General features: G+C 42.4%; 1 protein-coding gene across 1 annotated transcript in view; it reads right to left on the reverse strand.

Annotated features, from left to right (window-relative positions):
- The window catches only part of LOC126474288 (Kv channel-interacting protein 4-like), a 127,860-nt gene that overhangs the window by 62,217 nt on the left and 43,177 nt on the right, over positions 1 to 22,466 (reverse strand). The gene's annotated exons all lie outside the window — the stretch shown is intronic.

The following is a 22,466-nucleotide window of genomic DNA, read 5'->3' on the forward strand; positions in this document are numbered from 1 at the left end:
CTCGCTTTCCTTTCATCAGTGAATAGATGATCGTATAAAGTTGAATCGGTTTGCCCTCCCCACGAATCGATGATGCACAAAAAAATTTTCAGTCCCACGTACGGAAGAATTACAGAACGCAAAAATTATTCGTACACCAGTATCGTGAACTTCCCGGATTTCGTGCTGGACGCGACTACATTTCTGTATTTCCCAGTTAATTTCTCTACTCGAATTTGAACGTTAGGACCAAATTTTCCGGACGGTTCTTGCATAAATAAAAAAACATATGGGAACAGGATTCGAACACGGTACCTCCAGCACGGTAGCCGTGAACCTTTACCGCAGCGCTACGCTGACTTGCTCGGAGCATATGTAATGTTACGGGTATACAAAGTGCGCAATGAACTTCAAAATCGATTTTCTCAAAACCCTAGGCCGGTCGCTAAAAACCCTCTGCAACATACACTCCTGGAAATTGAAATAAGAACACCGTGAATTGATTGTCCCAGGAAGGGGAAACTTTATTGACACATTCCTGGGGTCAGATACATCACATGATCACACTGACAGAACCACAGGCACATAGACACAGGCAACAGAGCATGCACAATGTCGGCACTAGTACAGTGTATATCCACCTTTCGCAGCAATGCAGGCTGCTATTCTCCCATGGAGACGATCGTAGAGATGCTGGATGTAGTCCTGTGGAACGGCTTGCCATGCCATTTCCACCTGGCGCCTCAGTTGGACCAGCGTTCGTGCTGGACGTGCAGACCGCGTGAGATGACGCTTCATCCAGTCCCAAACATGCTCAATGGGGGACAGATCCGGAGATCTTGCTGGCCAGGGTAGTTGACTTACACCTTCTAGAGCACGTTGGGTGGCACGGGATACATGCGGACGTGCATTGTCCTGTTGGAACAGCAAGTTTCCTTGCCGGTCTAGGAATGGTAGAACGATGGGTTCGATGACGGTTTGGATGTACCGTGCATTATTCAGTGTCCCCTCGACGATCACCAGTGGTGTACGGCCAGTGTAGGAGATCGCTCCCCACACCATGATGCCGGGTGTTGGCCCTGTGTGCCTCGGTCGTATGCAGTCCTGATTGTGGCGCTCACCTGCACGGCGCCAAACACGCATACGACCATCATTGGCACCAAGGCAGAAGCGACTCTCATCGCTGAAGACGACACGTCTCCATTCGTCCCTCCATTCACGCCTGTCGCGACACCACTGGAGGCGGGTTGCACGATGTTGGGGCGTGAGCGGAAGACGGCCTAACGGTGTGCGGGACCGTAGCCCAGCTTCATGGAGACGGTTGCGAATGGTCCTCGCCGATACCCCAGGAGCAACAGTGTCCCTAATTTGCTGGGAAGTGGCGGTGCGGTCCCCTACGGCACTGCGTAGGATCCTACGGTCTTGGCGTGCATCCGTGCGTCGCTGCGGTCCGGTCCCAGGTCGACGGGCACGTGCACCTTCCGCCGACCACTGGCGACAACATCGATGTACTGTGGAGACCTCACGCCCCACGTGTTGAGCAATTCGGCGGTACGTCCACCCGGCCTCCCGCATGCCCACTATACGCCCTCGCTCAAAGTCCGTCAACTGCACATACGGTTCACGTCCACGCTGTCGCGGCATGCTACCAGTGTTAAAGACTGCGATGGAGCTCCGTATGCCACGGCAAACTGGCTGACACTGACGGCGGCGGTGCACAAATGCTGCGCAGCTAGCGCCATTCGACGGCCAACACCGCGGTTCCTGGTGTGACCGCTGTGCCGTGCGTGTGATCATTGCTTGTACAGCCCTCTCGCAGTGTCCGGGGCAAGTATGGTGGGTCTGACACACCGGTGTCAATGTGTTCTTTTTTCCAATTCCAGGAGTGTATTTTAAGCACATCAAGATCCGTATGGAGGGTCCCCTTGTTGCCATTGAGAGCCTTTTTTGTGTTATATTACAAGCAGTGTTGCTGACTTAGATACTCAACTATGCACAAAGATAAGTAAGCCTTTTAACTCATATGTGTGACTTTGTTACTGATTTGTTGGAGTGTTGTAGAACTTTCATCATCCTATCCTGTTACCTAACCGTGGAGCATTACAGTGTAATAGTGGCAGGGCCATATTGTCTTAGCGGCGTACTGCACCGGAAGCCGTTTCACGAACTCACAAACTCGGCCTACCGTAACAACAGTGACAACTCGGCCTCCACAGCAGTAGCGACGAGGTCTGTACAAAATCTGGCGACGATGGTTTACAAAAATTATAATGCTAAACTCTAATTTGTGCTAAAATACTATCAAAGATTAGTAACTGCATTAAGGAGACTTTATGAACTGAGCACCAGTTTCAAGTGAGCTGTTTCGAAATATTAGAGAAATTTTTAATTTAGTAGAAGCCTCACCATTAGTTTCAAAAAGAACTTCATTCTGACAATAATATTCAGAAAACATTTAAAAAATATTAAAATTTGGTTTAGACGTTCATAGTTTTGTGTTTGAGAAGTGTGTACTCATCCGTTTATACTTGTGCTAATAGGATATCTACGTAAAGAAAGAGCACCTAGATATTAACTTCCATAACAACTTGAGAGGGTGATTTATTCAGAGCCATCCAGAATATTTCCATGAGCTTCTTTGTCGGAGAGTGATTTTCTTGCAATTAGTATTCCACAACATAGTATAAAATGAATACTGTAATGTAAAGTTGATTTCGTGGAATACTTTTCTCATGAAACTGTTAGTGAATGAAATTCAATTCACTTACTGAAATTTTAAGTTGAAAGACAGCAGTTACCTTGTTTACTTAGATGCATGTACCATTTAGATTGATGATCGTAATACCACTTTGCTGAAAGTCGTAACCCCTCTCTGTAACCTAGCCGCGCGGGATTAGCCGAGCGGTCTCGGGCGCTGCAGTCATGGACTGTCCGGCTGGTCCCGGCGGAGGTTCGAGTCCTCCCTCGGGCATGGGTGTGTGTGTTTGTCCTTAGGATAATTTAGGTTAAGCAGTGAGTAAGCTTAGGTACTGAGGACCTTAGCAGTTAAGTCCCATAAGATTTCACACACTTTTGAACATTTTTTTGAGTAACCTAATCCGCATTTGTTTGCACACTGACTGCTGAGCGTTTTGAAGACGAATAAATGAATACCTTTGAGTCCGACTGCCAAAACAAACCGTTAGTTCAAGATAACGATCAAAATTTAGTAAAATAGTTGTTCACGATTTACTGAGTTACGAGCTGGTGTTATACGTTCGTGTCTAATACATAACCATATTTGTAACTTGAGATGAAGCGGACTTCTTTACAGTTCGAATGTTGCTCGCTATGCTTAATGGAGACACATTCACAAACATACAATTCTGTGACGTGTCACAAGCTCTAATATTGGATGAAAGATAGCGAAAGTCGTTAACTGAACCTTTTGTACCGGACGTGAGCACAGTTTTGTTTGTCGATGGCGGGTACTAACCGCTGGTTTGCGTGTGTTTCCCTCTTTCCGGTGGTTGTGTATGTTTCAGTGGAGAGACTTCAAATAGAATTGATTCCGCCCTTTGGAACACACAACTGCCAGCCATGCTGGGGACGTTAAATGCGCAGTTCCCGCCATTTTCGCTACTGATTTCGGTCGACGTTCGTGTAGAGCTAAGGTACGGAAGGAGGAAAAATTAAAAGCTACTGGCCAATTCAGTGGCGTGTACACTTCCAGGAACAGTTCTACATCTGTACCTGGCTTAGGCCTACTATTCGTCAAGAGAGCAGGCAATATTTCACTATCAGTCTGCAAATATAATGGTTTATTTGAACCACCGGAACTTTAATATGATGGTAATTAGTGTATCAAAATAAGAATTTGAGTTGGTTGCATACAAATATACTTCACATAAGACAGAGCACAAAAAAGGCTACATGTAGTTCCAATTCTGTAATATCTCGTTTGTCGTTCTATACAATGGTACCTATGCTACGTGCTTTTATAGGTTTTCTATTTTCTTCTGGTCTGGCAGAACGCCGTATCACTCCTTAGTCCGATGAATTACTGATTATCTTTCGGAAACGCATGTTTTTAGAGATTACTAGTATCAATTCATTTTATCGATCATATTCAGATTTGCCACTACGGCAGTAGTAGCGTATTGATGTGTACACTTACTGATAAAAATCGTAACACCAATAAATAATTAATGGGGAGTAATTAAATTTCGGGAACAGGTTTGTCTTCGTAATATATTTACGTGATACACTGGAAGACCACAAGTTAATGGAAGCGCGAGACAAGCCATTGCAAATGTAAAAGTCTGGTACATTAACAACCGGCGTAACCGCCAGAGTGTTGAATACAAACATGCAAAAGTGTGTGCATTGTGTTGTACAGGTGCCGGAAGTCAGTTTTTGGGATTGGGTCCCACGCATGTTGCACTTAGTCGGTCTTTATTGGGACGGTTTTCGTCCGATGATGGTATATATATGCCTGGCCATTAAAATTGCTACACCAAGAAGAAATGCGGATGATAAACGGGTATTCATTGGACAAATATATTATACTAAAACTAACATGTGATTACTACATTTTCACGCAATTTGGGTGCATAGTTCCTGAGAAATCAGTACCCAGAACAACCACCTCCGGCCGTAATAACAGCCTCGCTGCGCCTGGGCATGGAGTCAAACAGAGCTTGGATGGCGTGTACAGGTACAGCTGCCCATGCAGCTTCAACACGATACCACAGTTCATCAAGAGTAGTGACTGGCGTATTGTGACGAGCCAGTTGCTCGGCCACCATTGAACAGACGTTTTCAGTTGGTGAGAGATCTGGAGAATGTGCTGGCCAGGGCTGCAGTCGAACATTTTATGTATCCAGAAAGGCCCGTACAGGACCTGCAACATGCGGTCGTGCATTACCCTGCTGAAATGCAGGGATCGAATGACGAGTAGAGCCACGGGTCGTAACACGACTGAAATATAACGTCCACTCTTCAAAGTGCCGTCAATGCGAACAATAGGTGACCGAGACGTATAACAAATGGCACCCCATACCGTCACGCCGGGTGATGCGCCAGTATGGCTATGACGAATATACGCTTTCAATGGGCGTTCACCGCGATGTCGCCAAACACGGATGTGACCATCATGATGCTGTAAACAGAACGTGGATTCATCCGGAAAAATGACATTTTGTCATTCATGCATCCAGGTTCGTCGTTGAGTACACCATCGCAGGCGCTCCTGTGTGTGATGCAGCGTCAAGGGTTACCGCAGCCATGGTCTAAGAGCTGATAGTCCATGCTGCTGCAAACGTCGTCGAACTGTTCGTGCAGATGGTTGTTGTCTTGCAAACGTCCCGATCTGTTGACTCAGGGATCGAGACGTGGCTGCACGATCCGTTACAGCCATGCGGATATGATGCCTGTCATCTTGACTGCTAGTGATACGAGGCCATTGGGATCCAGCACGGCGTTCCGTATTACCCTCCTGAACCCACCGATTCCATATTCTGCTAACCGTAATTGGATCTCGACCAATCCGAGCAGCAATGTCGCGATACGATAAACCGCAATCGCGATAGGCTACAATCCGACCTTTATCAAAGTCGGAAAAGTGATGGTACGCAGTTCTCCTCCTTACACGAGGCATCACAACGTTTCACAAGGCAACGCCGGTCAACTGCTGTTTGTGTATGAGAAATCGGTTGGAAACTTTCCCCATGACAACACGTTGTAGGTGTCACCACCGGCGCCAAACTTGTGTGAATGCTGTGAAAAGCTAATCATTTGCGTATCACAGCATACATATATATATGCTTCATTAGAGACAGATATGATGATCGAGCAGGTTAGCTCAACACGATGGAGCTGGTTGGGTTACAACAGCGGTATGTGAGCGAGCTTTATCCTGTTAGAAAACAGCGCTTGGAATTATGTTCATTAATGGGAGCTCAACAAGTCGAATCGCCAGATTGACACACAAATTTGCAGTGAAGGTGCGTGGGATAACCATGAGAGCGTTCCTGCTATCAATTGAAATCGCACCAAAGACAATAACCCCAAGTGTAGGTCCAGTGTGTCTACAACGGAGATAGGTTGGTGAAAGAGCCTCAACTGACTTCCTGCTAACATACAGCCTTACTGGCACTGAGGCAAAAAAAAAAAAAGAAAAAAAAAATGGCTCTGAGCACTATGGGACTTAACATCTATGGTCATCAGTCCCCTAGAACTTAGAACTACTTAAACCTAACTAACCTAAGGACATCACACACATCCATGCCCGAGGCAGGATTCGAACCAGCGACCGTAGCAGTCGCGCGGCTCCGGACTGAGCGCCTAGAACCGCTAGACCACCGAGGCCGGCCACTGAGGCAGAACCGGCTTTCATCGGAAAATACGACAGTCCTCCACCTTGCCCTCTAATTGCTCTCGCTTGACACCACTGAAGTTGCACGACTGAAGTTTCAGATGGCCGTGGTCTGGGATCAGAGGAATGCACGCTACAGGCTGTGTGGTTCGGAGCTATACTTGAATTAACGGCTTGTTGACATTCGTTGTGTCACTGTGGTACCAACAGCAGCTCAAATTGCAGCTACAGATGCAGTACTATGCGCTGGAACCATACTCTGAGCATGATGGAATTTCCTCTTGCTAGTGCCATATGGTCTTCCAGAGTCTGGTTTCCTTGCGACCGTACATTCCCGTGACCACCGCTGCCAGAAATCACGTACAGTGGCTGCTCTGCAGCCAGTTCTTTGTGCAGTTTCACTACGGAAAGAACATCAAGCTTCTCACAGCCGAATTACATGACCTCGTTCAAACTCGGCAGGGTGTTGATAATGTGCTGTCTTTGTCACTTTAATGGCGTTCTTCACTAACATCAACTCAACTTGTCAGGTAACTCTCACAACCGTGTATTTGGAGCAAATCTGATCTGCATCCTCGAAGTGGCACTACAAGCACCACTCTGAAGTGACTGGTGCGAAACTGGTATAGACATCATGTTTCAGACGTAGAAACACGCCTAACAACTTTCTTTTACGTCGCACAAATCCTTGGAGGTGCATTTTTTTTCCGTCAGTGTATTTGGAACAGCATGTATAGTGTGTTGTCACCGCATGTCATATGATACCTTATCGAGTAGGGCTACGACTACCTTAGCGATATGGAAAAAGGTTTGCTTAATGAGATAAAACTTTTGTTGAAATTTAATAACTGTGTTACTGACGTAACACACGCAGACTCAATTGACTATTACATCACATCAGACAGTGGAAGTTACTTGGTATGTTATCACAAACTCAGAATAAATTTTGTATTTCCGCTGGGGTCGCTATCCATAACATAAGCAATTACGCTAAGTTCCTCATTTCTGCGTATAAAATTAGAGAGACTCAGTCACCATAAATGTGCGAGCACATAACTCCTCTACATTTATATGAAAATATTTTAAGTAAGTTGCATACATATATCTTTTTTACCCTAGAATTTGCTTTCGTCAGATTAACAGCAGTAAGTTACTTAGTAAAAGTGTTGACAAACAGTAGGGAAAGTTAAGCATAAATTCCCATCAACATATGCACGGTGCAAGCGAATTGATTACTCTCTCTCTCTCCACACACACACACACACACACACACACACACACACACACACACACATTCAAGAAAAAAAATGGTGACCACATGCGTATAACACCGAACCAAGAGAACTGTGTGGAAGGACTACGACACAAGTTGGTACTTGAGGGGAAAGAGGTCTCAGGGCGTATTTATTATTTTTTATTTCTTCTCCTGAGGGAAACAGTAAAACGTTTCATTTTTTTATTTCCCCAGAGGACATGAGTATCTCCATCTCCGCAATATAAGGGACACAGTGCTATCCTCATCGCCAGCCATGCATACTGTCCTGCCAGGCAACACATGTGCCAAAACAATATTTTTTAAGCATATACACAACTTTAATTGTAATACATAGATACTACAGTCACAGATAATTCAGCGTACTCTGCAGAATTTATCATCAGCTTTTTTCGAGAAATCAAATGTAGGAAATATTAAGCTTTATTAACATGTAGTCAACTTTAATACAGTATCAGCCAAATCAGTACTGTACTTCCTTATTTATGCTGGTTAACACATGTTCTTTCACATTTTACATTATACATTCGAAGTCATATAAAATTTGATGTTTTTCTTATCTTCCTAGTGTTCCTGCGTCATTTAGTGTATTTTGCAGCTTCACAGTATGTGCAATAGCATACCTATGACTGATGGTGATATTTTTCCGCATGCTTCGTATCACGAACACTTTGACATTGTTTATCATCAGTTTTATGAGGCACATATAATGCTAGCCGAGCTCGTTGCTTTCTCTTAAATTTCGTAATGAATAAAACATGTTAAACATACCGTTCCAGAAAAAAGTATTGTGTTACTTATTGTAGGATGTCGTAGTAATCATAGGCATTGTCTCGACTGTGGAGGCAAGTCTTTAGTAGGATTATTAAGTTTTAGGATTATTAAGTTTTGTATTCAGATGGCTATACGCAAATCTCTTATTCTGCGTACGGAAAACACGACGTAGAATTCGATCTATCCACAATGTGCTGTAACTACTCCAATAGGAGATGCCACTTTTGTACTGGTATGTAGATTTCTTGATCCATACTTTGAAAAGCATTGGGAATTGTCTGAATAAGAGTTCTGCACGAGAAGCAAACAGTAGGAACTCGTAAACAAAAGGAAAGAATATTCCATTGTCAAGTATTCTTTCTTCGGTATTTTCACCTCAGGTATTTCAGAATTGCTACTGGGCCTGCTGAGATAAATTTAGCTAGTTTAGAATCTACACTGGTTGACTGTTCCGTCGGTTCTTGGTAGAACCTTTAATACATTATGAATGAAGCACACAGAACACAGGTGTAATATTCTACAATATTTATTATTTGTTACACGAACCGGTTTCCGGCTGTCACGCCATCATCATGTACAATGACCTCATTTTATGCGCACAATACTGTTGGACATTGTTTGCCCATTGGTAAAGACAGCACTCGAGCTTTGGAAAAGCGTGAAATATATATAATTACTTGTATTTGTGGCAAATTCTATACAGGTCAGTCTGGCGGAGCAATATCTACCAGCTTGAAGGAACATCACAGAAGATGGAAATTTAGAAAAGGAGACTCTACTTTTGCGGACCACCTGCTTAAAGAAGAACATAATTACAAAGTGAAACAAAAAGTATTGCGTCACATCCATTAAGGAAGGATGACGAACTATCTTGAAATAATGGAAATTAATAAACACATGTCCACCAGCCCAAGCTTAGTACTGAATGACCAGACACATTTCCTTTACTCGCCACTTATAACTGCAGACACTATTCGTAATCCCATCCTGACCGTGCTGTGAACGACCCCTCTACTCACATGTTTCTCTCTATTTCAGTTACTGGAATTTCTCCTGTTGTGGCAAAAAAATTACTTTGTATAATCATAACTGCTTCACTTATCTGATTAATATCACTTTTATATATTATCTGGTTTTAATGTAGGACCCATTAAAGACAAGATTATTTTGTTCAGCGACGACTTTGGAGTATGTCATCATTATTTATTGTTCACTTATTTTCATTCATGTACAACTGCTGTAATTTGTCTATAGTTCATTAGTTAATGTGTTACATATTTTCTTTTCTTTAAATAATCTTACATCCCGTTTACAGCGAAAGAATTCCTCTAGTCTTATTCCTAATTCTAACATTAACATTTTTCATCTCTGGAAATGTAGATACTCAGGACAGGCACTAGTTTAAAATCGTTGATCCAACAAAATTTCACTAGACCACATACTTTTCCTTGTACTTGACGATGGCGTAACAGCCGAAAACCGGTTCGTGTAACAAATAATAAATATTGTAAAATATTACACCAGTGTTGTTTGTGTTTCATTTATAGTGTAGTAGATCGCCATTTTCTTTCAGTTGCGATGAAATCTAATGTCAGCCGAACCAAAACCTTTCTCAAGATGAATCAGTCCCAGGCCACGAGGTAAATGATACTCACTCATTCACTTTATAATACTTATACTCTTACAAATTCTTTATTAAACGTTAGTACTGTCGCTCTTCATATTCTTAGGTGTGGCTTAGGGTTTCGTTGTACACTAAAGGCTGCAAGTGGAGGATTATGAACTTCAATCTACACACATCAAAAAAAGTTTTGTATCACCTCGATTCCGAGAGTTCCGGAATCTGTACAGAAAATTGGAATAGAGATCAACATAAACATCATTTCCACCCTTTTTATTGCTCATGAAAATCACACACTGCATATTGTACCACCATACAGCGAGACTTTCAGAGATTGTGGTCCAGATTTCTGAACACACCGATCTCTCTAATATTCAGTAACACGTCCCCTTGCACTGACGCATGCATGTATTCGTCATGGCATACTATCCACAAACTCATCAAGGCACTGCTGGTCCAGATCGTCCCACTCCTCAACGGCGATTCGGCGTAGTTTCCTCAGAGCGTTTGGTTGGTGACGTCGTCCATAAACAGCCCTTTTCAATCTATCCCAGGCGTCTTCGATACGGTTCATGTCTGGAGAACATGTTAGCCACTCTAGTCGAGCGATGTCGTTATCTTGAAGGAATTTGTTCACAAGATATGCACTATGGGCGCGAATTGTCCTCCGTCAAGACGAATGCTTCGCCAATATGCTGCCGATATGGTTGCACTATCGGTCGGAGGATGGCATTCATGTATCGTACAGCTGTTACAGCGGGTTCCACGACCACCAGCGGCGTACGTCGGCCTCACATAATGCCACCTCAAAACAGCAGGGTAACTCCACCTTGCTGCACTCTGTGGACAGTGTGCCTAAGGCGTTCAGCCTGACCGGGTTGCCTCAAAACACGTCTCCGACGATTGTCTGGTTAAAGGCATATGCAACAGTCATCGGTGAAGAGAACGTGATGCCAATCCTGAGCGGTCCATTCGGCATGTTGTTGTGCCTATCTGTACAGTGCTGCATTGTGTCGTGGTTGCAAAGATGGACCTCGCCATGGACGTCGGGAGTGAAGTTGCGCATTATGCAGCCTATTGCGCACAGTTTGAGTCGTAACACGACGTCCTATGGCTGCACGAAAAGCATTGTTCAACATCGTGGCGTTGCTGTCAGGGTTCCTCCGATCCATAGCCGCGCGGGATTAGCCGAGCGGTCTTAGGCGCTGCAGTCATGGACTGTGCGGCTGGTCCCGGTGGAGGTTAGAGTCCTCCCTCGGCCATGTGTGTGTGAGTTTGTCCTTAGGATAATTTAGGTTAAGTAGTGTGTAAGCTTAGGGACTCGTGACCTTAGCAGTTAAGTCCTATAATCTTACACACACATTTGATCCTCCGATCCATAATCCGCAGGTATCGGTCATCCAGTGTAGTAGTAGCCCTTGGGCGGCCTGAGCGAGGCATGTCATCGACAGTTCCTGTCCCTGTCCGACCAACATTGCCTTGGTTCACTCCGAGACGCCTGGATACTTCCTTTGTTGAGAGCCCTTCCTGGCACAAAGTAACAATGCGAACGCGATCGAACCGCAGTATTAACCGTCTAGGCATGGTTGAACTACAGACAACAGGAGCCGTGTACCTCCTTCCTGCTGGAACGAGTGGTACTGATTGGATGTCGGACCCTCTCCATCTGCTAGGTGCTGCTCATGCATGGTTGTTTACATCTTTGGGCGGGTTTTGTGATATCTCTGAACAGTCAAAGGAACTGTGTCAGTGATACAATATCCACAGTCAACGTCCGTCTTCAGGAGTTCTGGGAACCAGGATGATGCAAAACTTTTTTTGATGTGTGTATTTATCAGCTACATCGAGTTATGAAAAATTAGTTTAACCAACATATATTGTAACATCCACGAGATAAATTTTAGCTACAGTGCGACGAGAGAAAATTATGCCTGTAACAGTTATAAACATTATCTATTCGACATATGAAAAAATAGTGAAAACGATGATAAATATTAATTATTTATATAATATTCTAAGATGTAATTTGACATATCGATGTGTATCACACAAAGACAATGATAATTACAAATTCCTTTTATGATCTGCGTTTGTCTTCCTTTGTTTTTACCTTTTGTTGGTTGGCTTTTGTAGGTTGCGGACGCATATCAAACTGAGGTCTGATAACAAACTGTAATTATTTGTTAATTATTACTTGAAAATAGAGTTCAATATTATTATAAATATGAGTGAATAATTATTTGTAACTTTAATTCCTCTCTCAGTAAGCATTATCTGTGTTAATTATTTCTTTCCGCTGCAACGAGCGGAGCCATTGATGATAGCGATTTGTATCGCGTTTTTGTCTGTGTTTTCCTTAGAAACAAATCAAATGTTTGCTTGATGAAGTCTAAATAGTGCACAATACGAAAATAGAGTTTATAGAGTTTAATAAGCATTTTGAAAAACTTACTTATTTGGTCTAACAATAGAAAGTCTCTATCAATTGTCTGCCGCCATCTTAACAATTATCTCAGCGGCAAATTCAAATTACGCAACTCTGCAGACATAAATGCCGATCGTAATACAAATGTGCAAAAATAAATGTGCACCGGTGGTCCCGCACTCATTTTAATGAAAATGATTCGAATCAGATTGGTTCTTTAAAAGCAGTGCTCATAGCACGATCCTTATAACAAACTTTTCTAGCTGATGTATGGAGCCGAAATTAATTACGCACGAGTTGCGAAGAATATTGTTTCAGGTAACATATGTCAGTGTTGTGCGCGGCTGATATTCGATGGTTTTAATGATCGTTTTGCTGAGGATAACTGTTTCCATCATAATCCATAGTTGTATAGAATCTGTTGTATGAACTGTGATTTAGTGACACACAACTTACAGACAACACTTTAACACAACGTTAACTTGGAGTTGTTTAGCAACTTGACCAAATCTTTAGCCGGGAGAAAATTTATTTAGTAATTACTCAGTGTAATAAAACAAGATTATCATTTTCATTTACAAATTAGTTAAATACCAAACCACTGAATAAAACAGCGAACGCCACAATATGCAGATTACCCACAAATATTTTATCGATTTATATGAACGTTAAGACAAGAGAACGATGTAAGTTAGTGTTTATGATAAGCTAGGGCAACAATTACTGAATTGTAAAACTTCAAAGGCTAAATAGTACGAGGACGTGCTGAAAAATAGTGCCTTCGAATTTTTCATATGAAAACTCTCAAAGATTTATAAATAAAACTAATTATTAACAGTCTATATCTTTATTCATCACGTCTACATATTTATTTTTCGACACTGGCGACAAACTCGTTTCTCCCAAAGAGAGACCAGTTTGTCAATGCACAGTGACTGACTTTGTTGAAGGAACTGCAACTTCGCTCCAAAACTATCAAAATGTTCAAATACGTGTGAATTCCTAGGGGATCAAACTGCTGAGGTCATTGGTTCATAGACTTACACACTAGTTAAACTAACTTAAATTATGCTAAGAGCAACACACACACACACCCATGCCTGAGGGAGGACTCGAACCTCCGGCGGGAGGGGCCGCTCAAACCGTGACACGACGCCTCAAACCGCGCGGCCACTCCGCGCGGCCACTCCGCGCGGCTCCAACACTATCAAAGTGAAGTCCTAGACGGTCTTCTTTAAGTTGTGGGAACACATGAAAATCTGATGTGGCGATGTCTGGGCTGTATGGAGGATGGTCGATGACAGTGAACGTAAGGCGTTGTATTGTTTCAGATATCGCAGCTATTGTGTGTGGCGTGGCAATGTCTTGCTGAAGGAGAGGAGGTTCCACGTGTGAACGAACTCATCGAATTCGAAACTCGATTACAGAACACTTTCTTCACGCAGCGACATAGTTACGTTATACTTCTCCATTTTACACGCTACAACTCGGAGCCTTCAAGCTGTTGGAGGTTGCAAATATGCAGACATGAAGAATAATGTTAATAACGTTTCTTTATTTAAAAAGCTTTAAGAGTTTTCAGATAGTAAATCTGGCGACATTACTTTTCAGCACGCCCTCGAGTATCTGTAATTATATAGCAAATAAAATATCTGCACTCCAAGGAACAAGGTATACTGATGAACATTCATTTGATTCAGAGGGATTCAGAATCTTCAAAGGGAAGCCAGGAAAAAGAGTTATGAAGAATGTACCCCAATTTGGAACAGGATTCATTGTAAACCAAAATATATTAAACTCGATAGTAGAATTTAAATCTATCAATGATAGGCTTTCAACATTAACCTTCAAATCAGTAAACAAACTGTATACCATTGTAAACTCACATGCACCAACAAATGAGAAAAACAGAACACAAAAAGAACAAACAGAAATTTTTTGGCAGGAACTGTCAAACACCTTAGACCAGATTTCATCCAAAAACACAATAATATTGTTGGGAGACTTTAATGCTCAAATCGTCAAAGAACGTCATCACCAATCCATAGTAGGCAAATTCCCTGCACATAAAAGAACCAATGCAAATGGAGAAAGACTTATTAGTTTATGCAGAGAACATGACATAGTTCTAAAGTCTACATATTTCAAAAAACTCCCTAGAAAACAAACTACATGGGTATCCCCGAATCCACTTTGTGGGGAGAAACAACTTGACCATGTTGCTATAAGCAGAGTGTCTGCATCAGAGATACTCAATGTAAAAGTTGCTAAGAGTGCAAGTTTAGATTCAGATCACTATCTATCTGTCGTTAAATTCAAAATTAGACCAATATATAAAAGAAAGAGCGAATATCAACCTAAAAAGTTTGACACTCAGAAATTAACCATGGAACACCATTTCAGGACACTTTTGGAAAAGAAAACACCTAAAACATGGGAACAACTTCAAAAAGATATAGTACAGACAGCAGAAGAAATCATTCTCCTTACCAAAAAATGGAAACATGCCTGGTGGAATGATGAGTGTGACAAACTAATCCTTACAAGACAACGAGCTTGGAACATTTGGAATGCCAACAAAAATGATAAAAATAGGAACTCCCTAAAAGAAGCCCGGAAGCAAGCCTCAAAAGGCCTTAAAAAGATCCAAGTTCAATACATAAAAGACCAACTAGCATCAATAGACTCCAACTTCAAACAGAACAATGCTAGGGACTTTTACAAAACCTTCAAAAGTAACTTAAAGAAATACTCTCCTCCTAGTCTATTTTTCACGGACTCAAAAACGCAGAAAACTGCTTACAATAGCACAGAGAACTGTAGAATACTTGCTGAATATTTTGAAGAACTACATAACTGTTATCCACCGAAAGAAAAATTTAATTTCAATATTGTAAACCCAACACCACCAGACTCCAAGTCGCCAACCACAGAAGAAATAAAAGAAACCATAAAAGAGCTTAAAAATAGTAAAGCCACTGGAGAGGACAATATAGTTGCTGAACTATGGAAGTAATCTAGTGACAACATGATACAGTGTCTATCAGAAATACTAAAAGAAATCTGGACAACACACAGATTACCACCAGACTGGACATCTGCATTAATACATCCACTACATAAAAAAGGGAAGAAAACAGATACTACCAATTATAGGGGAATCTCCCTCTTACCAGTGACCTGTAAGATCTTGGCTAAGGCGCTTTTAAAAAGAGCAGAAGAGATACTTGACAAACAGCTAGGCGAGTATCAGGCTGGATTTAGGAAGGGAAGGTCATGTGCAGAACAAATACTAAATTTAAAGAACATAATAGAAATGAGGAAAATCAGGAACTTAAAATACGTAATTACTTTTGTGGATTTTAAAAAAGCCTATGATTCAATTGACAGAAATACACTGCTTGATATCTTAAAAGAATTGGGACTCGATGCTAAAACAACTGTAATAATTATAGGTACTTTGACAAATACAAAATCGAAAGTAAAATGTAGGGGAGAGCTCTCAAAATCGTTTGAAATAAAGTCAGGTGTTCGACAGGGAGATGGTCTGACACCTCTGCTTTTCAATTGTGTCTTGGAGAAGGTAGATCGAGAATGGAGGAAGGCCATCAATACTAAAGGGATTCAACTAGGGAGAAATCCAAACAAGATCACTGTCGACTGTTTAGCCTTCGCAGATGACATGGCATTGATTACAGATTCACTAGACAATGCCCAAGAACAAATAAGAGAACTACAAAAACAAGCAGCCAAAGTAGGACTACAAATATCCTATGAAAAAACAAAGTTTATGACAAACATCTGTGATGCTCCTCAAAATATTGCTGTTGACAGCAACACAATACACAAAACAGATTCCTTTAAATACCTAGGAGAGTGGATTACGTACAATGCCAAAGAAAAGATAGCTATAGAAACTAGAGTGCACAAAATGGAAAGAGCGTTTCATATGACCAAAAACGTTTATAATAAAAAATCCTTGTCCTGGAACACGAAATTAAGACACTACCAAACAGTGGCCAGACCTGAAGCTCTCTATGCGGCAGAAACACTTAAACTAACAAGAAATGGAGATCTTGAGAAACTAGCGAAGGTCGAAAGAAGAATTTTAAGGAAAATACTGGGAGCTAAAAGAAACGATAATGCTGAATACAGGTTAAGACCAAATAGAGAGCTATGTCTGAAAACGGAGAAACTAACTGATGTAATGAGGAAGAGGAGACTACAGTTTTTTGGACATATATTCAGAATGGATAACAACAGACTAACCAAGCGGATATTCACATTACTCAATAGCTACAAATCCAAGCCAGCATGGTTCATAGAGACTGAAAAGGACATTGAAAATGCTGGAGTTACAATAGACACAATAGAAAACAGAACACATTTCAGAAAGGCAGTTCAAAAGGCAGAATTTCAGGAGAGAAAGAAAATAACTAGACGAAAGTGGACTCAAGAAGAAAGGGAACAACACTCTAAAAGGACGAAGGAAATTTGGAAACTGAAGAAATCTAATACAATGAAGAGTAACCGAAGTTGATTCATCGTACCCTCCAAATGGGTCATTCGAAAGAAAAAAAAAAAAAAAAAGAATTGGGTATTAATCTACAACGGAAAGTAATGGACCGCTTGTTATTTCTAAGTATCAAACGCAAACGGAAAAACATGTTATACTCTCACTTCTCCTCTGATAAAACCTGGTCAATCACCTAAACACAAACAAGAAACTAGGTAAGTAAACCAAGAATACTTTATATGAAGATATTGCTTTCCGTTAAATATCTCAGTCATCAACTCCTTACAAAACGGTTCAAGCTCTTCTGTATGTATTCAGTTTTATTTTCTGTAAGAGCACGCTCAGGGAAAAATGCTTAGGTATAAACACGTGTATCCTCACCAACTCAAACTCTGTATACGTAACTATTATAGTTGCTTTTAGGTATGTCTTAGTCAGGATGAGGTTCCCTTTATTCAACGTGGACTAACGTAATTAACTCCGGAAATTACAGCTTTTACTCAATAAGCGATTTGCTGTTATTGAAATTACACAATATTTCTAGTTTTTCTGCTTCATTTATTCAGAAAAAAAACTAATTTAAACTACAAAGGGCAATCAAAAGTTTCCATTCGATGACCACGGTAACCCCATGCTTACGTGTCGATGCCTACGTACTGGCATCGGAGTCACGCTGGTTGCTTATACGCTGCAGCAACACCCTCAGACGGGAAGTTTTCGATCGCACCTTACATAAGATTCCTCTCGAAGGCCACACAAACCACTTGTCTACATGGCTGCCTAGTTTTATTTGTATACTAACGTTTGATATTATGAGCTGCCTTATGCCTTATCCTATTCCGCTCGTCGGTCTTTCCATCCTCTTCCGAACTCGTCGACATCACAAAAACTTTTGTGACACGTTTGTATCGGCCAACTAACACATACTAGCACCCAACAAAAGTAGAATATGATATTTTTTACCTGGGCTTTAACTTGTATTTGTTAACAATAAATTTTTTATACGTCACAATCAGCTGCCTTTATTTTAGGTATTTATATGTACGACATGTTATCGATTTCAGGGTTACGTAACTCAATCTTCAGACAATCGTATGATTTCCATAATGAAATGACTATACGCTTGATGTTGCCGTGGTCTTCTGTCTGAAGACAGGACCGATGCAGCTCTCAATGCTAATCTACACTGTGCAAGCCTGTTAAGCTGTGAAGGTTTTGCCCCACTCTTCCCTCCATTACCAACTAACATGCCTCAGGATGTAGCTGTATATGGGTCCCTTTATCTGATGAAATTGTGCTATTAATCTCTCTTCTACCCAACTGTATACAGTGCCTCTTTATTAGTTATCCAATCTACCAGTATTTAATCATCAGTAACCTACTGTAGCGGCATGTTTCAAAAGATACCATTCTATTCTTGTCTGAACTCTTTAACTTCCTCGTTTCTGGGCCGTAGTTGCTCTCATCGATTCTGTTTTCGATAGGAATCGCGCTTTTTGGTTTCCGTTTGTTCGAATCGGCTTGGTGGCACATGAGGTTGGCAGGAGTGTTGTGGCGAGTACAGGCGGTTAGTGAGAACGTGGACACGAAGCAAGTAGCGACACGGAGCTCTTCTGCGTATGGCGGGGAAACTGGATTTGTCATTTCCTTGTCCGTAGTGTGATGTGTCCGGGTTCGTCGTGGTCCTGCCGTAGCGCCTTCTTGAGCGTTGCCACGCTTTGGAAGGTGATTGGATTCCGCCTTCGCCTCGCCAGTGATTTACTTCTTGGCTAGCTGGAAAGCCAAGGTTTTCGTATTGGGAAGTTGGCGGATTATATGTGGACAATCTCTCAGTCCATGGTTCGCAATTGCTTCGGCTTTTACTTGTGGCGCTGTTTATTGTATGATGCATAACGTGTGCTTTTTCAGCTGTTACGAGGTTCGAGCCTCGATGTATAGTATCTTATCTCCTCTTTATTATTGTCGCTGTTGTTGTGGTCTTCAGTCCTGAGACTGGTCTTGATGTAGCTCTCCATGCTTCTCAATCCTGTGCAACTGCTTCATCTCCCAGTGCCTACTGCCACCTACGTTCTTCTGAATCAGCTTAGTGTATGCATCTCTTGGTCTCCCTCTACGATTTTTACCCTCCACGCTGCCCTCCACTACTTAACTGGTGATCCCTTGATGTCTCAGAACATGTCCTACCAACCGATCCCTTCTTCTAGTCAAGTTGTGCCACAAACTCCTCTTCCCCCCAGTTATGTTCAATACGTCCTGTGATCTACCCATCTAATCTTCAGCATTATTCTGTAGCACCACGTTTCGAAAGCTTCTATTCTCTTCTGGTCCAAACTATTTATCGTCCATGTTTCATTTCCATACATGGTTACACTCCATACAAATACTTACAGAAACGACTTCCTGACACTTAAATCTATACTCGATGTTAACAAATTTCTCTTCTGCAGAAACGCTTTTCTTGCCATTGGCAGTCTACATTTTATATCCTCTCTACTTCGGCCATCATCAGGTATTGTGCTTCCCAAATAGCACAACTCCTTTACTACTTTTTTCTCATTTCCTAATCTAATTCCCTCAGCATCACCCAACTTAATTCTACTGCATTCCATTATTATATGTTAACTAATAGTCTTTTGTCTGTACTACCGGTGTGCCTGGCTCAAATGGTTCAAAAGGCTCTGAGCACCATGGGACTTAACATCTGCGGTCATCAGTCCCCTAGAACTCAGAACGACTTAAACCTAAATAACGTAAGGACATCACACACATCCATGCCCGAGGCAGAATTCGAACCTGCGATCGTAGCGGTCGCGCGGTTCCAGACTGAAGCGCCTAGAATCGCTCTGCCACACCGGCCGGCGGTGTGCCTGGCGATATATTTTTTATTAAGAGGCTTCATAAACGTTGTTCTGTTGTTTCGTTTTCTTCTATCTCAGCACTGGGTTTCGTTTTGGAATCACAAACGGCGTTCATTGCTAGCGGCCAGTTCAGACTAGCAATTTGTTGACTGACCGCAGGTAGCAAATATATTACAAGGGTCAGCCATCATTTTAGCAATCTCGGGCTATGCGTATTCTGTAATTTAGTACTTTAATGCTGCCTTGTTGTCCCGAGCAAACAAGAAGTTAGGTGTCTCCCTAAGTGTAAAATTCTTACAATTTTACCACTATTTCTGTGATTCTTTCATTTGTTTGAATAATAAAGGCTGCTTCTCTCCATGGATTAGTATTCTGATTGTTTAATACTCTTAATTTATTTTTTGCAGCTTTACCTTCGGTGCAGTTATACTTTTACGTAATTTCGAGTTGTTATAAATTTGAGGCCGTCCACTGTTCACTTGGAACTGGGTGTTGTGTGATGTCCTTAGGTTAGTTAGGTTTAAGTAGTTCTAAGTTCTAGGGGACTGATGACCATAGATATTAAGTCCCATAGCGCTCAGAGCCATTTGAACCACTGTTCACTTGGACAGTCAAAAGGTTGCTCATCTAGTTTTAAGCTGTTAAAATCTGAATCCAGTCACTGTTTTCTTCGACAGTAATGCAAAAGGAAAATTTTAACTTTGTTAAAACCCGAAATGTGCGCCCTCTCCGTGGCGCATTGGGCACTGAGTTCATTCGTCGCAGATGACAATGCGCGATCGCATCGAGCAGTACAAGTAGAGAGCTCTTGGAACGAGAGGATATTCGGCGAATGAACTGTTCTGCTTGGGAGCGCGTTACAGAGCAAGCATTACCATCAGAGGTGATCACACGCCCTGTTAAGAACCCTGTCCCGCCTTTATAATATCCAAGGGACCATAATGACTCTGGGTGACTTCTTTAAATGAAGCGTCGTTTCTGTTCGTCTCAATGCGAATTTATTTCAGTTACCTTCTGTACTATACTATAGCAGTTCATTCTATACACGGTCGAAGCTTCGTCGAGCTGTATTACCTGTCAGTGACACATCATGTGGAAGTTATTATCGTTGTTAAGAGTCGCACACCAGTGAATTTCGCACTGAACTCAGGGGCGGTTCGTAACAACAAATTTTCAATTACATTTCGTGTCACTTGCAGCTACACTACTGGCCATTAAAATTGCTACATCACGAAGATGACGTGCTACAGATGCGAATTTTAACCGACAGGAAGAAGATGCTGTGACATGCAAATGATTAACTTTTCAGAGCATTCACACGAGGTTGGTGCCGGTGGCGACACCTACAACGTGCTGACATGACGAACGTTTCCAACCGATTTCTCATACACAAACAGCAGTTGACCGGCGTTGCCTGGCGAAACGTTGTTGTGATGCCTCGTGTAAGGAGAAGAAATGCGTACCATTACGTTTCCGACTTTGGTAAAACTCGGATTGTAGCCTATCGCGATTGCGGTTTATCGTATCGCGACATTGCTGCTCGCGTTGGTCGAGATCCAATTACTGTTAGCAGAATATGGAATCGTTGGGTTCAGGAGGGTAATACGGAACGCCGTGCTGGATGCCAATGGCCTCGTATCACTAGCAGCCGAGATGACAAGCACCTTATCCGCATGGATGTATCGGATCGTGCAGCCACGTCTCGATCCCTGAGTCAACAGGTAGGGGGCGTTTGCAAGATAACAACTATCTGTACGAACAGCTCGACGACGTCTGCAGCAGCATGGACTATCAGCTCGGAGACCATGGTTGCGGTTACCTTTGACGCTGCATCACAGACAGGAGCGCCTGCGGTGGTGTACTCAACGACGAACCTGGGTGCACGAATGGCAAAACGTCATTTTTTCGGATGAATCCAGGTTCTGTTTACAGCATCATGATGGTCGCAGCCGTGTTTGGCGACATCGCGGTGAACCAACATTGGAAGCGTGTATTCGTCATCGCCATGCTGGCGTATCACCCGGCGTGATGATATGGGGTGCCATTGGTTACACGTCTCGCTCAGCTCTTGCTCGCATTGACGGCACTTTGAACAGTAGACGTTACATTTCAGATGAGTTACGACCCGTGGCTCTACCCTTCGTTGGATCCCTGCGAAATCTACATTTCAGCAGGATAATGCACGACCGCATGTTTCAGGGCCTTTCTGGATACAGAAAATGTTCGACTGCTGCCCTGGCCAGCACATTCTCCAGATCTCTCACCAACTGAAATCGTCTGGTGCATGGTGGCCGAGCAACTGGCTCGTCACAATATGCCAGTCACTACTCTCGATGAACTGTGGTGTCGTGTTGAAGCTGCATGGGCAGCTGTACCTGTACACGCCATCCAAACTCTGTTTGACTGAATGCCCAGGCGTATGAAGGCCGTTATTACGGCCAGAGGTGGTTGTTCTGGATACTGATTTCTCAGGATGTACGCTCCCAAATTGCGTGAAAATGTAATGAGATGTCAGTTGTAGTATAACATATTTGTCCACTTAATACCCGTTTATCATCTGAAATTCTTCTTGGAGTAGGAATTTTAATGGCCAGTAGTGTATCAGTCATGGTACAGCCTAGAGTGCTGTGCAAGGCGATCTGGACAGGTGAGTGCAGTGGCGGGC

This window comes from Schistocerca serialis, chromosome 4 (genome assembly GCF_023864345.2).
Source record: "Schistocerca serialis cubense isolate TAMUIC-IGC-003099 chromosome 4, iqSchSeri2.2, whole genome shotgun sequence".
NCBI lineage: Eukaryota > Metazoa > Arthropoda > Insecta > Orthoptera > Acrididae > Schistocerca > Schistocerca serialis.